This window comes from Pipistrellus kuhlii, unplaced genomic scaffold, assembly GCF_014108245.1.
Source record: "Pipistrellus kuhlii isolate mPipKuh1 unplaced genomic scaffold, mPipKuh1.p scaffold_m20_p_1, whole genome shotgun sequence".
NCBI classification, from domain to species: Eukaryota; Metazoa; Chordata; class Mammalia; order Chiroptera; family Vespertilionidae; genus Pipistrellus; species Pipistrellus kuhlii.
This window is the reverse complement of record NW_023425404.1, coordinates 30,383,328-30,404,284: the sequence shown is the minus strand read 5'-3', so window position 1 is coordinate 30,404,284 and position 20,957 is coordinate 30,383,328. Positions and strand designations below refer to the sequence as shown.

At 36.6% G+C, this 20,957-nt stretch overlaps 1 protein-coding gene across 2 annotated transcripts in view; it reads left to right on the top strand.

Annotated features, from left to right (window-relative positions):
* The window catches only part of GLCE (glucuronic acid epimerase), an 83,540-nt gene that overhangs the window by 22,974 nt on the left and 39,609 nt on the right, over window positions 1–20,957 (top strand). Inside the window, exon 2 of one of the 2 annotated variants that reach the window (XM_036437634.2) lies at window positions 15,952–16,043. The exons of the other annotated variant lie outside the window; for it this stretch is intronic. The gene's annotated coding sequence lies outside the window, so the exon portion shown is untranslated. The remainder of the gene's footprint in view (window positions 1–15,951; window positions 16,044–20,957) is intronic. 2 annotated transcript variants of the gene reach the window in all.

Here is a 20,957-nt window from a genome sequence, read left to right as displayed (position 1 = left end):
CTTTTCCAGCTCTCTCTTGATTAGTGTTAACCTGATAGACCTTTACCATCTTTTCATTTTAAATTTTTTGTTTATATATTTAAAGTGGGTTTCTTGTATAACACATTTTATCTAATCTGACAGTTTCCTTTTAATCAGGAGTTCAGACTATTTACATTTAATGTGATTACTGCTGTAATTGGGCTTATGTCTGTCATCTTGCTTTTGTTTTGTATTTGTCTTTATCAGTTCTTTGCTTTTTTAGTCTTTTCCTGTCTTTTTTTAGTGGAGGGATTCTTCATAGTTAAATTGTTTTAACTTCTCTCCAACCACTTATTTTCTTGGAGGAACTGTAATGAAGTATGATGTAACATGCCAGTCCCTCAGTATTGGCTGAAATGGAAGAAAGAAAAGAGTATCTGAAGTAACAGATACTGTCCCACAGAGCCAAACCATGTGTACTGAAGCCTTACCTATTTTAGGTTAGTCTGACTTGGCCCTAGAAATGAATGGCCCTCTCTATCTAGGCTAGATTCTGTTAATTCTAAGTATGCTATTGCCTGCTGGGCTTGCAGCCATATTTGTAGTTTCAGAGTACCAATAAGCCTGACATAGGTTTAGAAATGAATCTAGATTTCTAGATTTCTACTAGATCAAAAAGAATTCATTCTTATTATTTTCAGTCCAGATTTCCAGGGTTATTCAGATAAGGATCTAGTATGAGGTCTAACGGTAATATGTGATTTTACCTGGAATAGCCTTTCATATATCTTCTCTAGCTGCAGTGGTATTTGTTTAATAGTTCAAAGGTCCTAAAACATTGATCTTGTGTACAGAGGATAACCATTAATCTCCTGTTACTACTGCTTTGGATACTAAGTTTTCTTTAGTTGATTTTTATTGACTTCTTGGGCTTTTCCCCTTTTGTTTTCTGTAAGAATATTAGCACATTTGTAACATCTGAGAACACTTTTATAAATAAATAGATTGGAATGTGAAAACCCCAGTCCTGAAGGAAGATGTCTTTACAGTCAAGTCTTTGTACACTTATGGAGTTGTACCTTTCTTTAATCACTGAACGAGGTACTATGTCATGATAGAAAATAGTGGACTTTGATTTGAAAGAACTACTGTAGTCCAAGTTGAACCATTTATAGCTTGTTTACTTTGAACAAGTCATTAATCTCTTTGTTACTCAATTATTTCCATCTGTAAAGTATATGTAAGTATGTTGGAGGTGGAAAAGGATGTGATTAGATCTGTCTTTTTATTGTGTATGTCAATATAAAGATCATAATAGATAAAGATGTAATAGTGGAAAATGTGTAAAACACTATAAAAATACAAATGTATTTTTTTTAAATATATATTTTATTGATTTTTTTACAGAGAGAAATGGAGAGGGATAGAAAGCTAGAAACATCGATGGGAGAGAAATATCGATCAGCTGCCTCCTGCATACCCTCCACCGGGGATGTGCCCACAACCAACGTACATGCCCTTGACTGGAATCAAACCTGAGACCTTTCAGTCTGCAGGCCGACGCTCTATCCACTGAACCAAACCAGTTTCGGCTACAAATACAAATGTAAAGATAACATTTCTAAAATCTTCTCAACTCAATCAAGTTGTATTCTTATCTTTGAGAAACTGTTTAAATATTGTTTCATCTAAGTAATTTATTTTATCACTGATAGTGTAAAAAAAAAAGGAAATGAAGTATATGTAGGTTGTAAAATGGATGAAAAACACATGGTATTATCTTAGGCAAAGTTTATAAATTAATTACCTTTACAAATTTATAAAATCTCCTTGAAGTATTTTGTGCTTTTATATTAGTAAAATATGATTGAAATTTTTAATCATCTTTTTGTCTCTACTCTTAGGTTTTGAAAATTCTTAACATTTATATTTTATGAAATGTTGCATGTGGATTTTCTTCCATTTTGGATTATGAAAACTTATTTTTTTAAATCAATCTGGTTTCTTGTTGTCTAGAATGATTCTGAACTGCTCTTCCCCTCCTAATTATGCATTGAGTGGAGTGCGAACTAATTTAATGTAAGTTCAATCTCTCTATATAAAAGCCTAAACAACCAGACAGCTGGTCAACTAGTTACTATGGCGCACACTGACCAAAAGGGGCAGATGCTCAATGCAGGGGCTGCCCCTTGGTGGTCAGTGCACTCCCACAGCCAACCTCCATAGACCTGATCAGCCCCCGATTGCTGGCCAAGCCGAGGGACCCACCCATGCACAAATTTGTGTACCGGGCCTTTAGTATGAGTATAATTAAGGAGTTAAATATGTCAGAACATAAATCACAATGATTAAAATACGGAGGTAAACTTTGGTACCTTTGACATTTTTTAGATTACTCCATTATGTTAGAATGGATCAGTGAAAAAATCCTCTTGGTTGGTTCAGTCATTTATTAAGCAAAGATTAGCCCAGCAAGGTAGCTTAGTAGTTGAGTGTCAACCCATGAACCAGCAGGTCGTGTTTCAATTCCCAGTCAGGGAACATGTCTGGGTTTTGGGCTCAATCCCTGGTGGGGGCCATGCAGGAGGCAGCCAATCAATGGTTTTCTCTTATCATTGATGTTTTTATCTCTCTCTCCCACTCCCTCTCCCTTCCTCTCTCTCTAAAAATACTAAAAATATATTTTAAAAACACGTAAATATTAATATACTACCTACTATTTACATGTCTCTCAGCTATTACTAGATTGTTGATACCTTGATGCTATTCATTATTCAACTTTTGGTTCCTGTAGTTATCTATTGCTACATAGTAAATTACCTCAAAACTTAGAAGCTCAAAGTTTTTATTATCTCACAATAGGTCAGGAATTCAGGAACAGCTTAGATAGGTCTCTTACAAGGCTCTACAATCAATGCATTGACTGGGTATGCAGCCCATCCATTTAAAGCAGTAGTTCTCAACCTTCCTAAGGAACTGTATTAAAGGGTGACGGCATTAGAAAGGTTGAGAACCACTGATCTAAAGGCTTGCTGTGGAAAGATCCACTTCTTAGCTCAGTTGGCAGGATTCATTTTCTTTTGGAATTTGCCAGAAATTCCAAGCAACCAAATTCCCTTGGTTGCTTGCCACATGGACCTCTTCATAAAGCATCTCCCTCAAAGTAGGCAATCAAGATCAAAGCAAGTAAGTGAGAGGGCAAGAAAAAGTGCCAGCAAGGACATTACAATCTTCTATAACCTAATCAAAGAAGTGGCATCCCATCACTTTTGCTATATTCAGTTTTTTAGAAGGAAGTCACTAGGCCCAGTCCTCACTCAGAGGAACAGGACATCACACAAGCATGTGAATACCAGGAGGCAGAGATCATTGGCAATACATCTTAGCAGTCTGCCACCCAGTCCCCAAGCCCTGGTACTATAAAATAACAACTTGCTGAGTGAATTAACTCTTTCCCATGACCCTTCTAACTGGTAGCGTGTCTTTGTAAGAGGGCTGGCCAAATTCAGTTTAAGACTGTCAAACAATAACTTGCTATTTAGGATTCTTTTAACCATGTCCCTCTTCTTAATGATACGCTTTAATGAAATCAGTTAATATTGGTAAAAAGTCAAAATCATTTTATATCTTTAGGACCTAAATGAAACCAGAAATGCTATTGATATTTAAGAATATCAGAATACATGCAGTATATAATTTAATGGAAATTCAAGAAATAGTCTAATAGCTTCCCAACACACATATCAGTTTATGATCTGGATGCTAGATATAAAATATATCAAAATCTGTGCAATTGAAGTATAGCTAAATTTCTACAATAAGATGATCTTTCTCTAAATAAAAACAGCTTTTAATTGGCTGGAATAAGTATTGAATCATGGATTCTCTTTTAAAATTTTTTACATAGTTTAAATTGTTAACATAAAAAAAAAAAAAAAAACCCGCAAAAAAAATATTGAAACCTGTAAAGAATTTTTGTGAGTTTATTTGAGCCAAACTGTCTACATATGCCGGGAAGGAGAACTTCATCGAATTGAGATAATGCTCTGGAGAATGGCGGGTTGCATCTGTATTTATATATTATAATCAAAGGAAAAGGGCATAGGTGGGTTACACAAAGTCCATTGGTGATAGACTAGAGAGGCGGGAGAAAGCAAAGCAGGGAAACCCCAGGAGTTGGATAAAAAGTAAAATGATAGACACATTCTTAGGTGCGTGCAAGAACAATTAACATGATAATGAAGGAATTTGTGGTATCTGTCCTGGCGCCTAGCACATTAGGTTGTGTCCCAAGGGGTCCAGAAAAAAGGGAAGTTACAAGTTACCCAGACATTTCAAAGGGTATGTTATTATAGATGCAGAAATCACAGGTTCAGTTAAGGTAAAGTTGGCCTTGTCAGTGAAGATATCAGCCTAGGATGTAACTACCCACCATAATTGCTTTTAGTTAAAGTTTAATTTCAGACCATCCTTTGTGGTTACTTTAGGTCTGAGTTTGCAAGACTGCTATGCAGGCCTTCCCTGAGTTTGTCAGGTTAGCATGTGGTTCCTTTCGTTCACAAAATGTTGAGGCAGTTTAATTTTTAGAAGAGAACTAAGGAATTTCATCCTAGACTTGTAACATGTTATTATAGATACTAGAAATGACTTATCCAACCTTAAATTTTTACAGATGAGGAAATGGCTCCCTGTGACATACTCAGGCTTGCTGGTGGTAGAGCCAGTGCCCGATCTAGATTTGATTTTATTCAGTGCACTGTCCCATGCCTCGTTGCTAATAATAACCCGGAACCACTTAGGGGTTTTTTAAAATACTGATTCCTATCCTATACCCAGACATTCTGATTTAATTGGTATGGGGTGGGACTTGAGCATTGGATTTTTAAAAGCTTCAAGTTTGGGAACCTGCTCCATAAAGGTATTATTATGCTTAAGGATTTGGAACCAGGGTGAAATCAATAATACGGACTTCCATCCATTCTGATTTCTTAATCATATATTTGGCTAGGTTTTTTTTCTGGGCAGTAAGAAAAATCTTTACATTGAAAAATAGCCAAGAGTGCTGCTGAACAAAGGCTTTTTTAATAAAGCTGCCCTTCCACTCATAAGTATATATTTTGTAAATGAGATAACCTGCAACAAGATTCTTCATATTCACGAAGTAGGAGAACAGTTCTTTGACACTGATCAGACAAGGAGAAAGTCTTCTACCATCTGTGTTGTGGCATGCTCTGCTGTTGTTTTAACTAGATAAAATTCTAATTACTGTTAAGCAGACTGTTTATGAGGTTGTTTTAATATTTTAGAGCAAGTGTATAAATATAAAGAGGCAAAGAAATGGTACCAAATGTAAAAACAAAAGGCCTTTCCTTTGAAAGTAAGTTAATTAGGATGTGTATGACACGCTGGACATACACATTCTGTGTATGTCCTTGTGTGTATGTCCTTGGTACTGTGTGTTGCAAAGAATGTGAAATTTGCAGTTTGTTATGACTATTCTACAGAGCTGTCATGTACTCTTGTGTTTGACAAAATGCTGACCAAACATTGTAATTAGAAAATACTAATTCTTTTTCAAGACATCCATCCTTTTAAACAAAATCTTTCCTTCTTAATGGCAGGTGTGAGAAGAGTGAAGAAGAGTTAAGAATAGGAGATTGTGCCCTGGCCAGCATCACGGTGGTTAGAGCGCCAGCCTGAGCACCAGAAGGTCACATGTTTGATTCTAGAAGGCACATACCTAGATTGCATGTTTGTTCCACTCCCCAATTATCACGTCAGTGTATCTCTCCCTCTTTCTTTCTCTACCCTCCCATTCTCCCTTCTACTCTCTGTGAAGAGCAATGGAAGAAATATCCTCAGATGAAGATTAATAAAAAAGAAAGAATAGGAGATTATGATCAGATTGAAGAATTTAAGAATTTTAGATCTTTTATTGAAGCAGTGGCAGAATGATGATGAGAGGCTATATATTTGGGTTGCTGGATTAGAGGTTAAAGGGGATGTATTAGTTTTCTATTGCTGTCATTACTATAAATTTAGTGGTTTAAAAAACAAAAATTTATTATGTTAGTAGTGGCCCAGTGCATGAAATTCATGCACATTAAAGGGGGACTAATTAGAGGAAATATTTTAATATTGCTATTTGCCCTTTCTCTATAATATAATAGAAGTATCAGAGATGAAAGGAAATTAGTAAAATGTGTATGAAAACCTTCCTCCTGTCATTCTGGGGCATGCCACAGTACCCAGAGTCAAGTCCCACCCACCCACATCATCTCAAAACCACGCAAGACCCAGACCCAGCCGGCTCCACCCCCATGAAGCCCCATTGGCAGGGAAGCACAGCCCCACCAGGGGGGAGGGGGACATAGCCTCAGGTTCCCTGCCCTGACCCAGTGCCTCACAGCCTCAGGTCCCTGCTGATTGCTCCTTAAGGCTCCTTACGGGACCTCCACTGTGTGTGCAGCCAATCTTGTGTTACGGAAACCCCGCCTCTGCTGTGGGCACTACCATCTTTGTGATGGTGTGATGGTCAATTTGCATATTCCCTCTTATTAGATAGGATATCCTGCAAGTTAGTAAGACAACTCAGGGGTTCCACAGGGCTAAAATAAATATTTCGGCATAGTGGTGTTTCTTTCTGGAGGCAGTAGGGCTGGATTCTTCTTGAAATTGTAGGGCTTAAATCACAGTTGCCTTGTTAGTTATTAGATGAAGGCTCTTTCCAGCTCCCGGAGACTACCCTCATTTTTTTTTACTGTGGCCTTCCTTCCAACATTTTAAAAAGCCAGCAACAACAGGTCAAGTCCCTTTAAGACTTGCAATATCTCCTGTCTCATCTCTCTGATCCATCTTCTGTTTTTCTCTTCCACATTAAAGGACTCATGTGATTAATTTGGGACCACTTGAATAATCCAGGATAATCTCCTCATCTCTGTGTCTTTAACCTTAATTATAACTGAAAGTCCCTTTTGTCATGTAGGAAAAAAGCTAGGCTGGAGGTTAGGGGGGAAGGGCAGGATATCTTTGGAGAGCCTTTATTCTGTCAAAGGGGGGTGGGTTCCTGGAGTCAATGAAGCCAGGTGTCAGTGTTGACATAAATGTTTAAAGTCTTAATTTATCCAACAAATAATTTTTGATTACTTACTATGTACTGGATATTACAATAGGCACTGAGATACTGTGGTAAACAAGATAAAGCATGGCCCCTCATATGTATAGCAGTTTACTTATAAAAAACAAACAAATCAGATACCATATAGTCATGCTTTATAACAGATTCTTTGTGTGTTTTATATTTATGTGAGTTATTTGAAAGCAAGTACTACTATAGTGTTTTTTGTTTTGGCCCTTTCCTCACCCCACCACTGATACTGTTATAATTTAACCTAGTTATAAATAACTAGAAAGCAGCAAAGGCCAAATGGTATAAGTATGTCATTTGTGCAGCTTTGCCAGGAAACAGCAGTTTAACACTCCTCAGGGGGCCACCAGTCTATTCCCTGCAGATCCTGGGGGAAGGAGGGAGCTGGAGAGGGGGAGAATAATAGACACATGCTCAATAATGTCTGGGTGAAATAGGGGAGGTACTACCTGTCAGTCACACCTGAGAACAGGTTATTGGCCAGAGTAGGCATGGCCACAGCAAGCATAAGAGGATTTGAAATAGTTAATCCCCTAAATAAAGGAGTTAGTGCTCTTGCTCTCTCTTGTGCTCTTGGCTCCTAGCTCTTGGTTGACTCCTGGCTTACGTGGCTCCCATACTCCTGCATTTTCCCACATGGCCCACAGGCAGGTTGACCCCACACAGTGGACTAATGGACTACAGCTAGCCTAATGCTGTACGGAATCCAATTCCAACATGGAATGGAAATTTTGGACACTGTCTCTGCTTCTAGCTTTCAGGGATATAATTCCATGAAAATAAAAGTTTTCAACTACATCTTCTCATCCTCCTGTGAGGGCCTCTGAAAATGTTTATTTCTGTGATACCCCTAGAACCCCACTCCCACTAGCAAAGGAGAAAGGCAATCTATGCATTTCTCCGATAATACCACTACAATAGTGTTTTACATACTAGATGCTCAACAGATATTGTTAACAAGGCTTACTTTGTTTTTCTTGTGTTGTTAGGACATGAATTAACTCGCTTTTCTGTTATGTTCTACTCCAAAAGCAGTGAGGAATTTTTGAGTTTAGTAATCCAGATTCAGATGACAGTCTAAGATTCTGCTGAAGAATTTTTTAAAAGGCATTAAAAATGATTATGTACTCCATTTTATTTTTCTTAATAAGAACTCTAAAATGCTAAAGACAGTTTTACAAAAGCTTGTCGTATAATTTTGTAAACTTTTGCTCCCTCCCACCACCACCACCCCTGTATTCAATAGCCAGAAAGTATTTACCCAAATAAAAAATAATCAGTAATTGCTTCAAACCAGTTTTCATCAATAGATAGTGAAGAATTGCCAACCCAGAAGCATATTAACACCAACTCCTCAATGTTTTTTTCTGTGAATGGATAGACTTTTAAAATAATGAAAGAGATTTACTATCTGTTATTTACTATTATATTATAGCTTCTGTCTTTCTCTTATACAATTCCTTAATGCACTCCCACTATGTGCTAAGTGTCAGTGCACTCTTTATGGAAAACCCACAAGATTCTTATCAATTGTTCAAAAACTTTTAAAGGCAGTTATTTTTAATTTTTTTGGAGATGGTCAAGGTTATAATTCTGTATTACATAATTTCCCAAAGCAGCAATGGGGAATTTTAATTAATGATGGATTGGAGTAAGTATGGAATAAGTGTGAGACTTATAGATAATATACCCAGGTATTAATTTCAAACTTGACCATTACAGAATTTTTTAAAAATTAGAACTACTAGTGAGTGACTAAATATGCTTGTAACAAAAGTTTGGGCTACAAAATGTAAACAACACACCTTAATACATACTAAGTTCTCCATCCAAAATTCTTTTATAATTCTTTAACATTATTTACATTATTTGTGGATAATTTCTTATCAGTAAGTATGACTCTTTATGTGTCCAAATAGCCTAAATATATTTATACAAATATTTCATTTCTGAAAAAAAAATAACTTTTGGGATAGTGGATAGAAAATTCACTTGATTTGCTTATGGAGAGATAGCTATTGTCATATTAAGTTTGGATAATACTAAGTTGGGTGAAAAAAGGTGATAGCTACTTTTATTTTATAAAGGTGAAAAAATGAACTATAATTTTAAAAATGTTACTAGATAGTGTTGATTTCTGTAAGCTTTTTTGTTATTTCAGTGCCTAAGAAACTAGCGTCATCCTATTGGATGTAGGTCATATGCAGAAATTCTTACTGAATAGAAATTTGAAGGAAGCTGGAAGTATATCAGTGAATGGCGCAATGATAAAAATGACTGATGTTCTCTTTGATTCTTTTGAAAAGAGAGGGAGAATACCCTTCGTGATTATGGACATTAAAATAAAGGAGTACTAAAATATATGCTGTGCACAGAAAGAAGAAATTTACTGTCTTATTGAAAAATTTTGACAGGTGCATTGCATCTTTAGAAGGCAGATTTGAAGTATTAAAGCAGTCTTTGTTTGGTAAATTGAGCATCTACTAAGATTACATAGAGGAATAAGCAAGTTTTAACAGATGTTGAAACTAAAATGGCCTTAGTGAAAGGTTAGAGCAATTACATACAAATGGCTTGAGTTAGAAAGGATAAACCATATATTTTTCCAAATGTGTTTCTGGGAAAAATGATCCTAACTTCTTGAAGCAGCTATTTCACTTCTAATTGAATATAGTATTAGGAAAACAAAAGGTCTAAGGCAAAAAAAAATTTTTTTTCTTACAGAAATTTTTTGCTTCTCATTTGAAATTAGTGCAATTATAGATTGGCCTTTTTAAAAAAACAACAACAACACCTGATTCTTTTTTTTTTTTTTAAATATATTTTATTGATTTTGTACAGAGAGGAAGGGAGAGAGATAGAGAGTTAGAAACATCGATGAGAGTCATCAATCAGCTGCCTCTTGCACACCCCATACTGGGGATCTGCCCGCAACCAAGGTACATGCCCTTGACCGGAATCGAACCCGGACCTTTCAGTCCCCAAGCCGATGCTCTTATCCATTGAGCCAAACCGGTCCTGGCAACACCTGATTCTTTTAAAGTGTAGCAATGTGAAATTGTTGCTAAATTTACTAACACAGCTGTGAACAATTGTATCCTTAAAAAACAAGTGATCATTGAGTTTCATTTAAATACAAGTATTTTCTGAGTATAATTTTTAGAAATAACACCTAAAATAAACTTAGAAATAGAATAGATTGAATATGGTTAAATATGGACAGGTAGCAGATTTGTACTTATAGTTTTTTTAATTTAAGTTAATTCTTATAGTATATGGATTTGAATGTTTTGTGCCATGTATACGTATAGTATATAATGGAAGCTTATAGTACTAGTGTATTAGTAGGATAAATAAACTCTGCAGAATAATAGAATTAATTCTGAAATATTGTTATCTGATTTACATTTTTGTTTCACCTTGTCGTAGTTATTCAAATAAGACAACTAATTTTTCCCTGATAATAAAGGTGGAAACAAATGATTGTTTTACTTTTTTTATTTTTAGTCTGCTCTTATGCATTTGAAGTAGAATTAATAACAAAGCATTTTTTCTTTCTGAAATTCTCTGACTATAAATCAGTATTATATATAAAAAAAGAGACAACTTTAATGGAAGTTCTTTTATGATGCCATTGAGTCATCAGGATTTACTCTTCAGTTAGGTAGGGTTGTGATTGTTTGCAGATTAGATTCCTCTGCAGGTGATGCACTACCTAGAAGAACTGACATTTAGGTTATTGATCCCACAGTGATTCTACATGTCAGGACTGAGCGCTGTTATATGTCACTGCTCAGTCTTAAAAGTAGCCAGAATAAACAAAGAGAATTGTTAAAGACTATAAAATCCAAACTAAATATCCTAGAAAAACCTTAATGAGCTAAATTTATTTGTTTAATTATCATAATTTTTTTTCATGTGAACATGCAGTAAAATTGACTTTTTCTATGTACAATTGATGAATTTTAACACGTCTGTAGATTCATGTAACCATCAACAAAGTCATTATCCAGACAGTTCAGTTAATTCATAAAACTTCATGCTATCCCTGTCACCTTGTAGTTGTACCTTCTCCAGCCCATCAATAACTCTTGACAACTACTCTGTCATTTTAGTTTTAGTTTTTTCAAAAATGATCATTAAATGGAATTATACTATATGAAACTATTAGCATAATGCCTTAAGATTACTTTTAATGCTGGGTAAGATTTAATTGTATGGATGTACCAGAGTGTGTTTATCCATCCATTCATTCATTGAAGGACTTTGAGTTGTTCAAGCTTTTAGCTAATTTGAATAGAGAAGTTATAAACATTCATGTATAGGCTTTTGTGTGAATGTGAGTTTTCATTTCTTTTGGGTAAATACATAGTAGTAGGACTGAAGAATCAGATGGTAAGTATATAATTTAACTGTATAAGAAATTGCCAGCCGAGATAGGTTTGGCTCAGTGGATAGAGCATCGGCCTGCGGACTGAAAGGTCCTGGGTTTGATTCCGGTCAAGGGCATGTACCTTGGTTGCGGGCGCATCCCCAATGGGATGTTTCCATTCAAAACATTATTTCTCAGATTTACTTGGTTCAGCTCAATTTCCCCCTGTTCCCTTCAGTGAGTTAATACTATTCATTTATAATACATTCAGATTCATTTGTCATATACTGTATTCTATCTTGAAATTCCCCCCAATTAGTTGATTTTTTAAAATGTACATACATTAAAGTTCATTCTTTACTAGTTTACAAAAGGATATTTGTAATGTGTGATTCTATATGGGTTTTTGACAAATACACAGAATCATTGTCGATTACCCCTGTACCATACACACATTGGTACACGTGTCATCACAGACAATTTTATCACTCTAAAATTCTCCTGTTGAAAGGTTCTGAACCCAGTTACAATGTGTGTATGGCAAGTGGTCCCCACACCAACAATTCTTGGACATCAGCTGGGTATTCTACAATTCAGCTCCACTCTGACACTATCTATCTAGAGATAGCATCAGATTCCTTAGGTTACAAGCTCAGTCCCATAAGGCTGCTCTCCCCTGCCGCCCCTACCTCAGAGGCAAATCCTAAGTCCAGATTGTCAGCTGTGCTTCTGAACCACCAGCTGTAGATTGGCTATTTCAGTGACCACCCCTGCTCCTTGGGTTTTATTAATTTGCTAGAGTAGCTCACAGAACTCAGAGAAGCACATCACTTAACTAGATTACTGGTTTACAAAAGGATATAAACATCTAGATTGAAGAGATGGGTAGGGCCAGGTATAGGGAAAGGGTGTGGAGCTTTCATGCCCTCTCCAAGCCCACCACTCCCCAAATTTTCACAGGTTCACTAACCAACCTGGAAGCTCTTTGAAACCATTCATATTAGATTTTTATGGAGGCTTCATTGTGTAAGCAGGATTGATTACATCATTGGCTCTTGCCATTGGTGATTAATGCACCTCCAGCCTCTCTTTCCTACCTGCATGTCAGGGGTGGGATTAGGAGACTGAAAGTCTTCTAATTACATCGTTGATTCTCTTGGCAACCAGCCCCCTTAGGTGCTTTACATATGTCACCCCATTAACATAAGCCCAGTGTGGTGGAAAGGGGCTTGTTATGAATAATAGGACACCCGTTGTACCTTCATGGCTCCGAATTATTTATAGGAACTGAGGACATGAGACCAAATATTTCAACAAAGAATGCTCTCATTGCTCTTATCACTTGAGAAATTCCAAGGGTTTGGAGAGTTGTAGGTGAAGACCAACTGTATATGAAAACTATATTTGGTCATCTGAATGACCAAATATATATTTCTTATAAATCACAGTACTGTACCTATGCATCTGCTTTGTAGTCAGCCATTTCCCAAAACCTCCCATCCCTGACAATTTGTTTTCTTTTCCTATAGTTTTGCCATTTTTGGTGTGTCATAGTGAACGCAGTAATACAATATGTAGTCTTTTGGATCTGGCCAGAGCTATTGATTGTGTTTTAAACTATATCTCTGTGGGGTATTTTTATAGTGGTTGCTGTAGGAATTACAGTGCCATACAAGTTCCTTTACTCCCTCCCCCAATAGGTAATTACATTTTATGTTGTATTACATTCATATTATAGCATACTAGAGGCTCAATGCACAGATTCATGCACCGGTGGGCTCCTTCAGCCTGGCCTATAGGGAATGGGCTGAAAACCGGCTCTCTGACATCCCCCAAATTGTGAGAGGGCAGTTCTCGGGTGACACATCCCGGAATCAGGCTTCCTTCTCTCTGGTTCTGGGTGTGTCACCCAAGAACCACAGGTGCCAAATCACCACAGTTTGGCAGCTTCTGCATTGAGTGTGTCTGCCCCCTGGAGGTCAGTGCATGTCATAGCCAGCGATCGGAGCACCTGGCCCCCTGGTGGTCATTGTGCATAATAACTGCTGGTTGGACCGTCGCTTAGGCTTTTATATATAAAGAGATGTGTTGGAAGCCCCATCAGACATTATACATTTTGCTTTCAACTATCAAATTTATTTAAAGGCCTCAAGAAGAAAAGAATACTAGTAGTATACTATGTTTACTCAGATAATTAATAATTATGCTACTCACCCTTTATTCAAGTGTATTAAAAGTTTCCTTGTGGTATCATTTACCATCTGTTGGAAGAACTTCTTTTAGCTGTTCTTTTAAAGCAGTTCTGATGTCAACATATTCCCTTGTTTTTCTTCATCTAGATGAAGAAAAGAATGTCTTTATTTCATCTTTATCTTCATTTCAATGTATTTTTTGTCTTCAGTTTTCTAAAGTTTAATTAGTATATGTCTGGTCATGGATTCCTTTATATTTATTCTGGTTGAGGGTTTGCTGAGTGTCTTAAATCTTACAGATTACTTTATGTCCTTCAACACATTTGGAAAATATTTTCTTTTTAAAAAAATATATTTTATTGATTTTTTACAGAGAGGAAGGGAGAGGGATAGAGAGTTAGAAACATTGATGAGAGAGAAACATCGATCAGCTGCCTCCTGCACACCTCCTACTGGGGATGTGTCCGCAACCAAGGTACATACCCATGACCGAAATCGAACCTGGGACCATTCAGTCTGCAGGCCAACACTCTATCCACTGAGCCAAACTGGCTAGGGCTGGAAAATATTTTCTTAAGATATTTTTATTACACTGAATGCTTTGTTCTCTCACTGGGATTCTAGTATTACAAATGTTGAATTTAAGGCACTCTTTTTTCCCCCCAGTCTTTTTTTCTCTAATGTTCACCTTAGATAATTTTTTAAAAATAAATTTTATTGATTTTTTACAGAGAGGAAGGGAGAGTGGTAGAGAATTAGAAACATCGATGAGAGAGAAACATCAATCAGCTGCCTCCTGCACACTTCCTACTGGGGATGTGCCCACAACCATGGTACATACATGCCCTTGATCAGAATCGAACCTGAGACCCTTCAGTCTGCAGGCCAATGCTCTATCCACTGAGCCAAACTGGTTAGAGCCACCTTAGATAATTTCTATTCATCTATATTAAGTTCACTGACCTTTTTTTTTTTTCCTTTTTTTTTCTCTTTTTTTTGTAGTTTTCGTTCTACTATTGAGCTCATCTAGTGAGCTTTCAATTTTGGTTATTGATATTTTTCTAATTCTAATATTTGCATTTGGTTCTTTATATCTTCTAATTTTTTCTGAGCCTTTTTATTTTTCCACATGTTTGCTCTTACTTGATAAAATATTCTAAATAGTTGCTTTTGTATTTCTTTATATCTTCCTCAGATAATTTCAGTATCTGTTCTTTCTTGGTGTGGACATCTTTTCCCATGCAAGTTGAGATTTTCCTGGTTCTTGTTATATCAGGTAATTTTGGATTATATCCTGGGCATTTTGACTCATGTTATGAAACTTTAGGTCTTGTTTAAATCCCATGCATAATGTTGATGTATTTGTTTAGTATGCTATCAGCCCAGTTAAGTTCAGGCTGTAAGTTCTTGTGGGTAGTGGTTACAACATCAGTTCAATTTTCAAGGACTTTGCCATGCTGTTTGCACTGTCCCACATGTGCACCATCCATTGGCCAATCTGGAACTTGGTAGTGGTTTGTCTCATAGTTCAAATCTCAAAGTCTATGTTATTTGGTCAAATCCACACATGTGCTACTTGAGGGTAAGCCTAGAGGTTCATAAACAATTTTGAAATGTTACTTTCCCAAGCTCCTCCTTCTTTGGAATCTCCCAGTGCTTTCTGATTTGATGCAACTCCCCCTTTTCCATTCTCTGATCAGAAAGATAGGGCTTTATTTATCTCTCTTCAATGTGCATTATCTACAACTGTGCCCTTATCTAGGGCCAAGTGGCAGGAGGACAGAGGGAGAGAAAAAAAGCAATAGAGATTCATCACATCCTTTTGGGCCCACAGCTACTCGGGTCAGAGAGGAAGGTGTTCCCCTCCATCAGAGTCTTAGGGTCCCTTTGGCTTATATTGTCAAAGCTGTCGCCAAGGCTAAGCTTGAGAGAATGGAGAAAAAAGGGAGAGGGATGCCCATATATTTTTTGTGTGAGGAAGTCCCTTCCCCTTCCCAGACCGAGCACCAGAAGACTTCTGAAGCTTTCTCTATGCTAATGCATATTTCTGGGTGGAGCTGTATTAAGTTCAGGTTGGAAGAAACCAGTGGGGAACAAAATGCTCTTTCATTGATAGTTCAAGTTGTGGTCTTTTTACCCAATCTGCTTGCTACTGTTTCCTTTTCAGAATCCCCAATATCCATCTTGTAGCTACATTCACTCAGAGAGACAGGTTGGAATATGATTACCCCATTTTATCCAACATTGGTTAACAAAAGTTTTCAATTTTGTTTCTCCAGGAATTTCACAAGAAACTGAAGTTTTGATCAAAAAATATTTTGAGTTTGAAGCCAGACATGTACTAGAGTTTAGATTCTTTCATTTAATTAAGGTAAGATTGTTTAATAAGATTTAATCACACCCTTACTGTACATTTTCAGTATATATGTATATTTTAAATATGTTTTCATTGAATTTTATAGGAAGGGGAGGGATAGACTAATGGAAACATTGTTCAGAGAGAAACTTCATTGACAGACTGCCTCTCGCACCCCCACTACTGGGAATCAAGTCTGCAACCTGAGCATGTGCTCTGTTCAGAAATTGAAATGGTGATCTCTTGGTTTCTGGGTTGATACTCAACCACTTAGCTACACCGGCCAGGCTCAAACTTATATTTTAATGTGTGCTTTATTAATATTTTTCAATCTATCAGAGATTCTGACATAAGAAAATATTTTCATGGTTCTTTTATGATTTGAATAGCTAATGTTCCATGTAGCAATTTCCAGATATGAGGGGCATATATGATTATAATGTTTACTGGAGGTGTTGTATATTGGTAATCAGATCTGTCTAGTGCAGTTGTTTGTAAGCGATGGCCTACAGGCCAGTCACCTGTTTTGTAAATAAAGGTTTTTTGGAATATAACCCACCCATTAATTATATGTTGCCTATGGCTGACTTAGCACTACAGTGGCAGAGTTTATTAATTGGAACAGTGTCACTGTGACCTGCAAATCTAAAATCTGGATCATTAAGAAAATTCTGCTGACCCTTGGTCTAGGTCAGTGGTCGGTTTGCCGCTCTGTTGACTAATGAGTTTGCCGATCACTGTCATATACTACCCTTTACCTCTTTGCACACAATATGCCACAATTGCCTACTCCTCACAGCTTCCAACTACATGGTAACATTTAGTCTAGCCCAGTGGTCGGCAAACTCATTAGTCAACAGAGCGGCAAACCATGGCTTGTGAGCCCCATGTGGGCTCTATCTCTCTCCCTCTTGCTTCTTCTCTAAATAAAATCAATAAAATATATTAAAAAAAAAAAAAACTTGAGGTAATGTATTTTTTAAAGCTTCTCCTTATACATATTTATTTCATTTTCTACCAAAATAATGTTTTTAGAATAAAAACAAAATTTTTTTCCCCGTAGAATATGCTATCAAGAAAGTTTATTTGAACAAGAGGAATAAAGGCTATTTTTTAAAGCTCCCTTTTAAAAATATTTATTTTGCAGTAATTTTAGATATACAATTAAGTTCTAGATAGTACAGAGCTTTTGTGTATTCTTCACTCAGCTTCCCCTAATGTTAACATCTTATATAACCTTGGTACAGTAATCAGAACTTAAGGATTAACAATGACTACTAAAGTACAGACTTTATTAGATTTCACCAATTTTTCCACTAATGTCCTTTTTCCAGGATCCCACATTATATTTATTGTCCTATTTTCTTCATCGCCTCTAATCTGACAGTTCTACATCTTATATTTCATTACCTTCACATTTTCAAAGACTGCTGATTAGGTATTTTGTAGATTGTCATTCAATTTGGTTTTCTCTGATGTTTTCTCATAGTTAGATTGAACTTACAGACTTTTTGAAAAAATGCCAGAGGGGTGATGTGTCCTTCTCAGTGCATGATATCAGGGGTTACATGATGTCAATATGACTCATTTCTGGTGATGTTATTAACCTTGATCACTTGATTTTGGTGATGTCTGCCAGATTTCTCCACAGTAAAGTTACTGTTTTCTCTTAATAAATATTTGGTGAGGGGGATATTTTGAGGTTACACAAATAGTACTGTTTCTCCTTAAATAGGGATTTTTTTGCATTCCTCTTTTGCTATTTGTAACTACATTTACATATTTGCTAAATATATAGTAGTTTTAGAATTGGTACCCATACTCCTGTGAGAAACAAATTTACCAAACACAATACAGTGTTTATGTACAGTTCTTTTTTTTTCTTTACTCTCACAGTATCCAGCCAAAATGCTCTTTTCCAAAGTTACTTAAGTCATGTCTTCCCCCCTACCCCCCATATCTCCTTCAGTCTGCTGTGTCATTCATTTGTAATACAGTTAGATTCATATATCATAGTTTGGATTCCATCATTGGTTTCCTCATGGCTTGGTTTGGTTTAATTTGTATCCTGTAAAATCAGTCTTTGTGTTGCACAGTTGTATTACTGGTTTTGAGAAATGCATAGTCATGTATTTATCAACAACAGTTCCTCATCCTCTAAGTTCCCTTTGTGGTCAGCCCCTCTTCCTACCCCAAATGCTTCCAACCACTGATGTATTCTCCATGTCATTTAGTTAGCCTTTTCCATAATTCCATATAAATGGAATCACTGGCCTCTTTTACTTGATAAAATGCATTTAATTCATCCATCTGTTGCATAAATCATTAGTTTGTCTTTTTTTATTGCTGATTAGCATTCCATTGTATTACCACAGTTTGTGTATCCCTTTATCTGTTGAGGAACATCTGGATTGTTTCCAACTTTGGGCAGTTATGAATAACCTATTACAAACATTTATATAAAGGTGTTTATGCTTGTGTGTATGTTTTGCTTTTATTTCATTTGGGTAAATACCTGGGAATGGGATTATGTATCTTAGTGTAACTGTATATTTAATTTAGAAGAAACTGCCAAACTGGTTTCCTAGTGCCTATACAATTTTGCATTCCTACCACCAGTGTATGAGAGTTCTGTTGCTCTGCATGGCCTTCAGTACGTGTCAATTTGTTTTGTTTTATAACTGTTCTGCTATATGTGTAGTGGTATCTTGTTTTAATTTTCCCAATGACTAATGGTATGGATATGCTATCCATCTGTTTATGAAGGGGCAACTGGTCCCTTTTATATCTCTTAATTTTCTCCTTATGTGATAAACCATGTGGATAGAGGTCCCCCCCCCAATATATTTTTGATTGAACTAGTTGACATCATCTCTGAATGTCTGGCTATATTTTATAATAAAAATACACATTTCCATATATGGGTTTTGGTTTTCTATTCTTATTGCATTAGAATGAATGTATAGTTGTTGTTTTTTTAATATATATAGCTGAGTGTTTGAATGATAATTTCATGGCTGTCCAAAACAGGATTTCTCTATAAGAATTTATTCATAAGTTACATCTTAGACTGAAAAGGCATTCAAGAGAAAGTAAAATGAAATAAATTCTTTTTGTGTTAACGGTTGGCTTTGGATTGACAAATGTCACTTCAGGAAAAGAAATTTTAGGGTCTTAAGTAAGATCCTTTCTCCTTTAGCTATCAAATGAAAAAAGAAAACCAGATACTTTCTCAGGTATCTGTCAACACATGCAACCTTTGGAATGTCCTTAAGATTAATCAGTTAATTTTAGTGACACATATTACAAATTAATGGTTTTAAACTTGGCCTCTTTACATAAACATTTAAATTGACTGACAGAGCCCCACTGGTGTGGGTCAGTGTCAACCCAGGAACTAAGATCACCAGTTTAATTCCCAATCAGGCCAATTCCCAGTAGAGGTGTACAGGAGGCAGCCAGTCGATGATGATTCTCTCATTGATGTTTTTATCCCTCTCTCTTCCACTCTCTCTAAAATAATAAATAAATAAGTAAATAAAATAGAATAGAATACATACATATATACATACATACATACATATAATACATACATGCATAAATGGACTAACAGGTTAAAAACTTTAATATATTGCTTTATTGAGTTGAATTAATTAAAATGTGTGGAATACTCATTACCTACTTTCTTGAACTTCAAAAACTACTGTAAAAAAAACTATAATTTAATAACTAATGGAATTCTTAACATATTAACTTTTATCAGAATGGAATAAAAACAAAGTTATAATGAACGATTTTTACCCTATTTGAGCTTTATATTTACTACTAGAGGCCTGGTGAATGAAAATTCGTGCATTGGAGGGGAGTCTCTCAGCCCGGCCTGCCCCCTCTCACAGTCCAGGAGCTCTCAGGGTTGGGAGGCAACCCAGCAATCAGGGGAAGGTGATGCCCTCGTCACACCTTTGCTGCTGCCACTGCCAGAAGTGCAAGATTCGGCCTGTCCTGGTTACCTGAGCCTCTGGGCGGCTACCGCCATCTGAGGCTTGCCAGCCCTGAATGGCTGGGCAGCCGCCATCTGAGACTTGCCTGCACCTTGGGCCAGCCCTGGGTGGCTGGGGACTCCAGAGGCAGGTGCGCAGAGCAGCCGGACCTTCCTGGGGGTGGCCCTGGCTATGTCACGCACCTGCTGCTCCTGCAGGGCTGAGGGGACTGGGCGCCGCCATCTTTGAGGGTGTGACAGTCAATTAGCATATTCTCTCATTGGCTGTGGGCATTACCATCTTTGTGAGGGTGCAACAGTCAATTAGCATATTTCCTCTTTGTTAGATAGAATTTCTGTTTGGTAAAGACTTGTGTTAAATCTATTTGAATATGTGCATGCTGAAACCGGTTTGGCTCAGTGGATGGAGTGTCGGCCTGTGGACTGAGGGGTCCCAGGTTTGATTCCTGTCAGGGGCATGTGCCTTGGTTGCAGGCACATCCCCAGTGTGCAGGAGACAGCTGATGAATGTTTCTCTCTCATTGATGTTTCTGACTCTCTATCCCTCTCCTTTCCTCTCTGAAAAATCAATAAAATATTGTATATATTAAAAAAAAAAAAAAGAATATGTGCATGGATACCATATTATTTAAATTGATTTTTCTGTTTGCTATATAAAGTCCTTTTGAGAACTTAATATATTACATAAAATATATGCTTAAATTGGAAAAATATGATATGCCTTAAAGCAGCGTTTTTCAACCGCTGTTCGCGGCACACGTTGCCCGGTGTGCCGTAGGTGCAGACAAGACAAGAATTTTATAATTTTTCACTATTTTGTTTACTTAATATTTCATAATAAAGTAATTATAAAATACTTTCTTTGTGTTTATTTGATTCCTATTCAAGAGAATTACTTTATATATAGTCAATATAGGCACAGAGTTAAA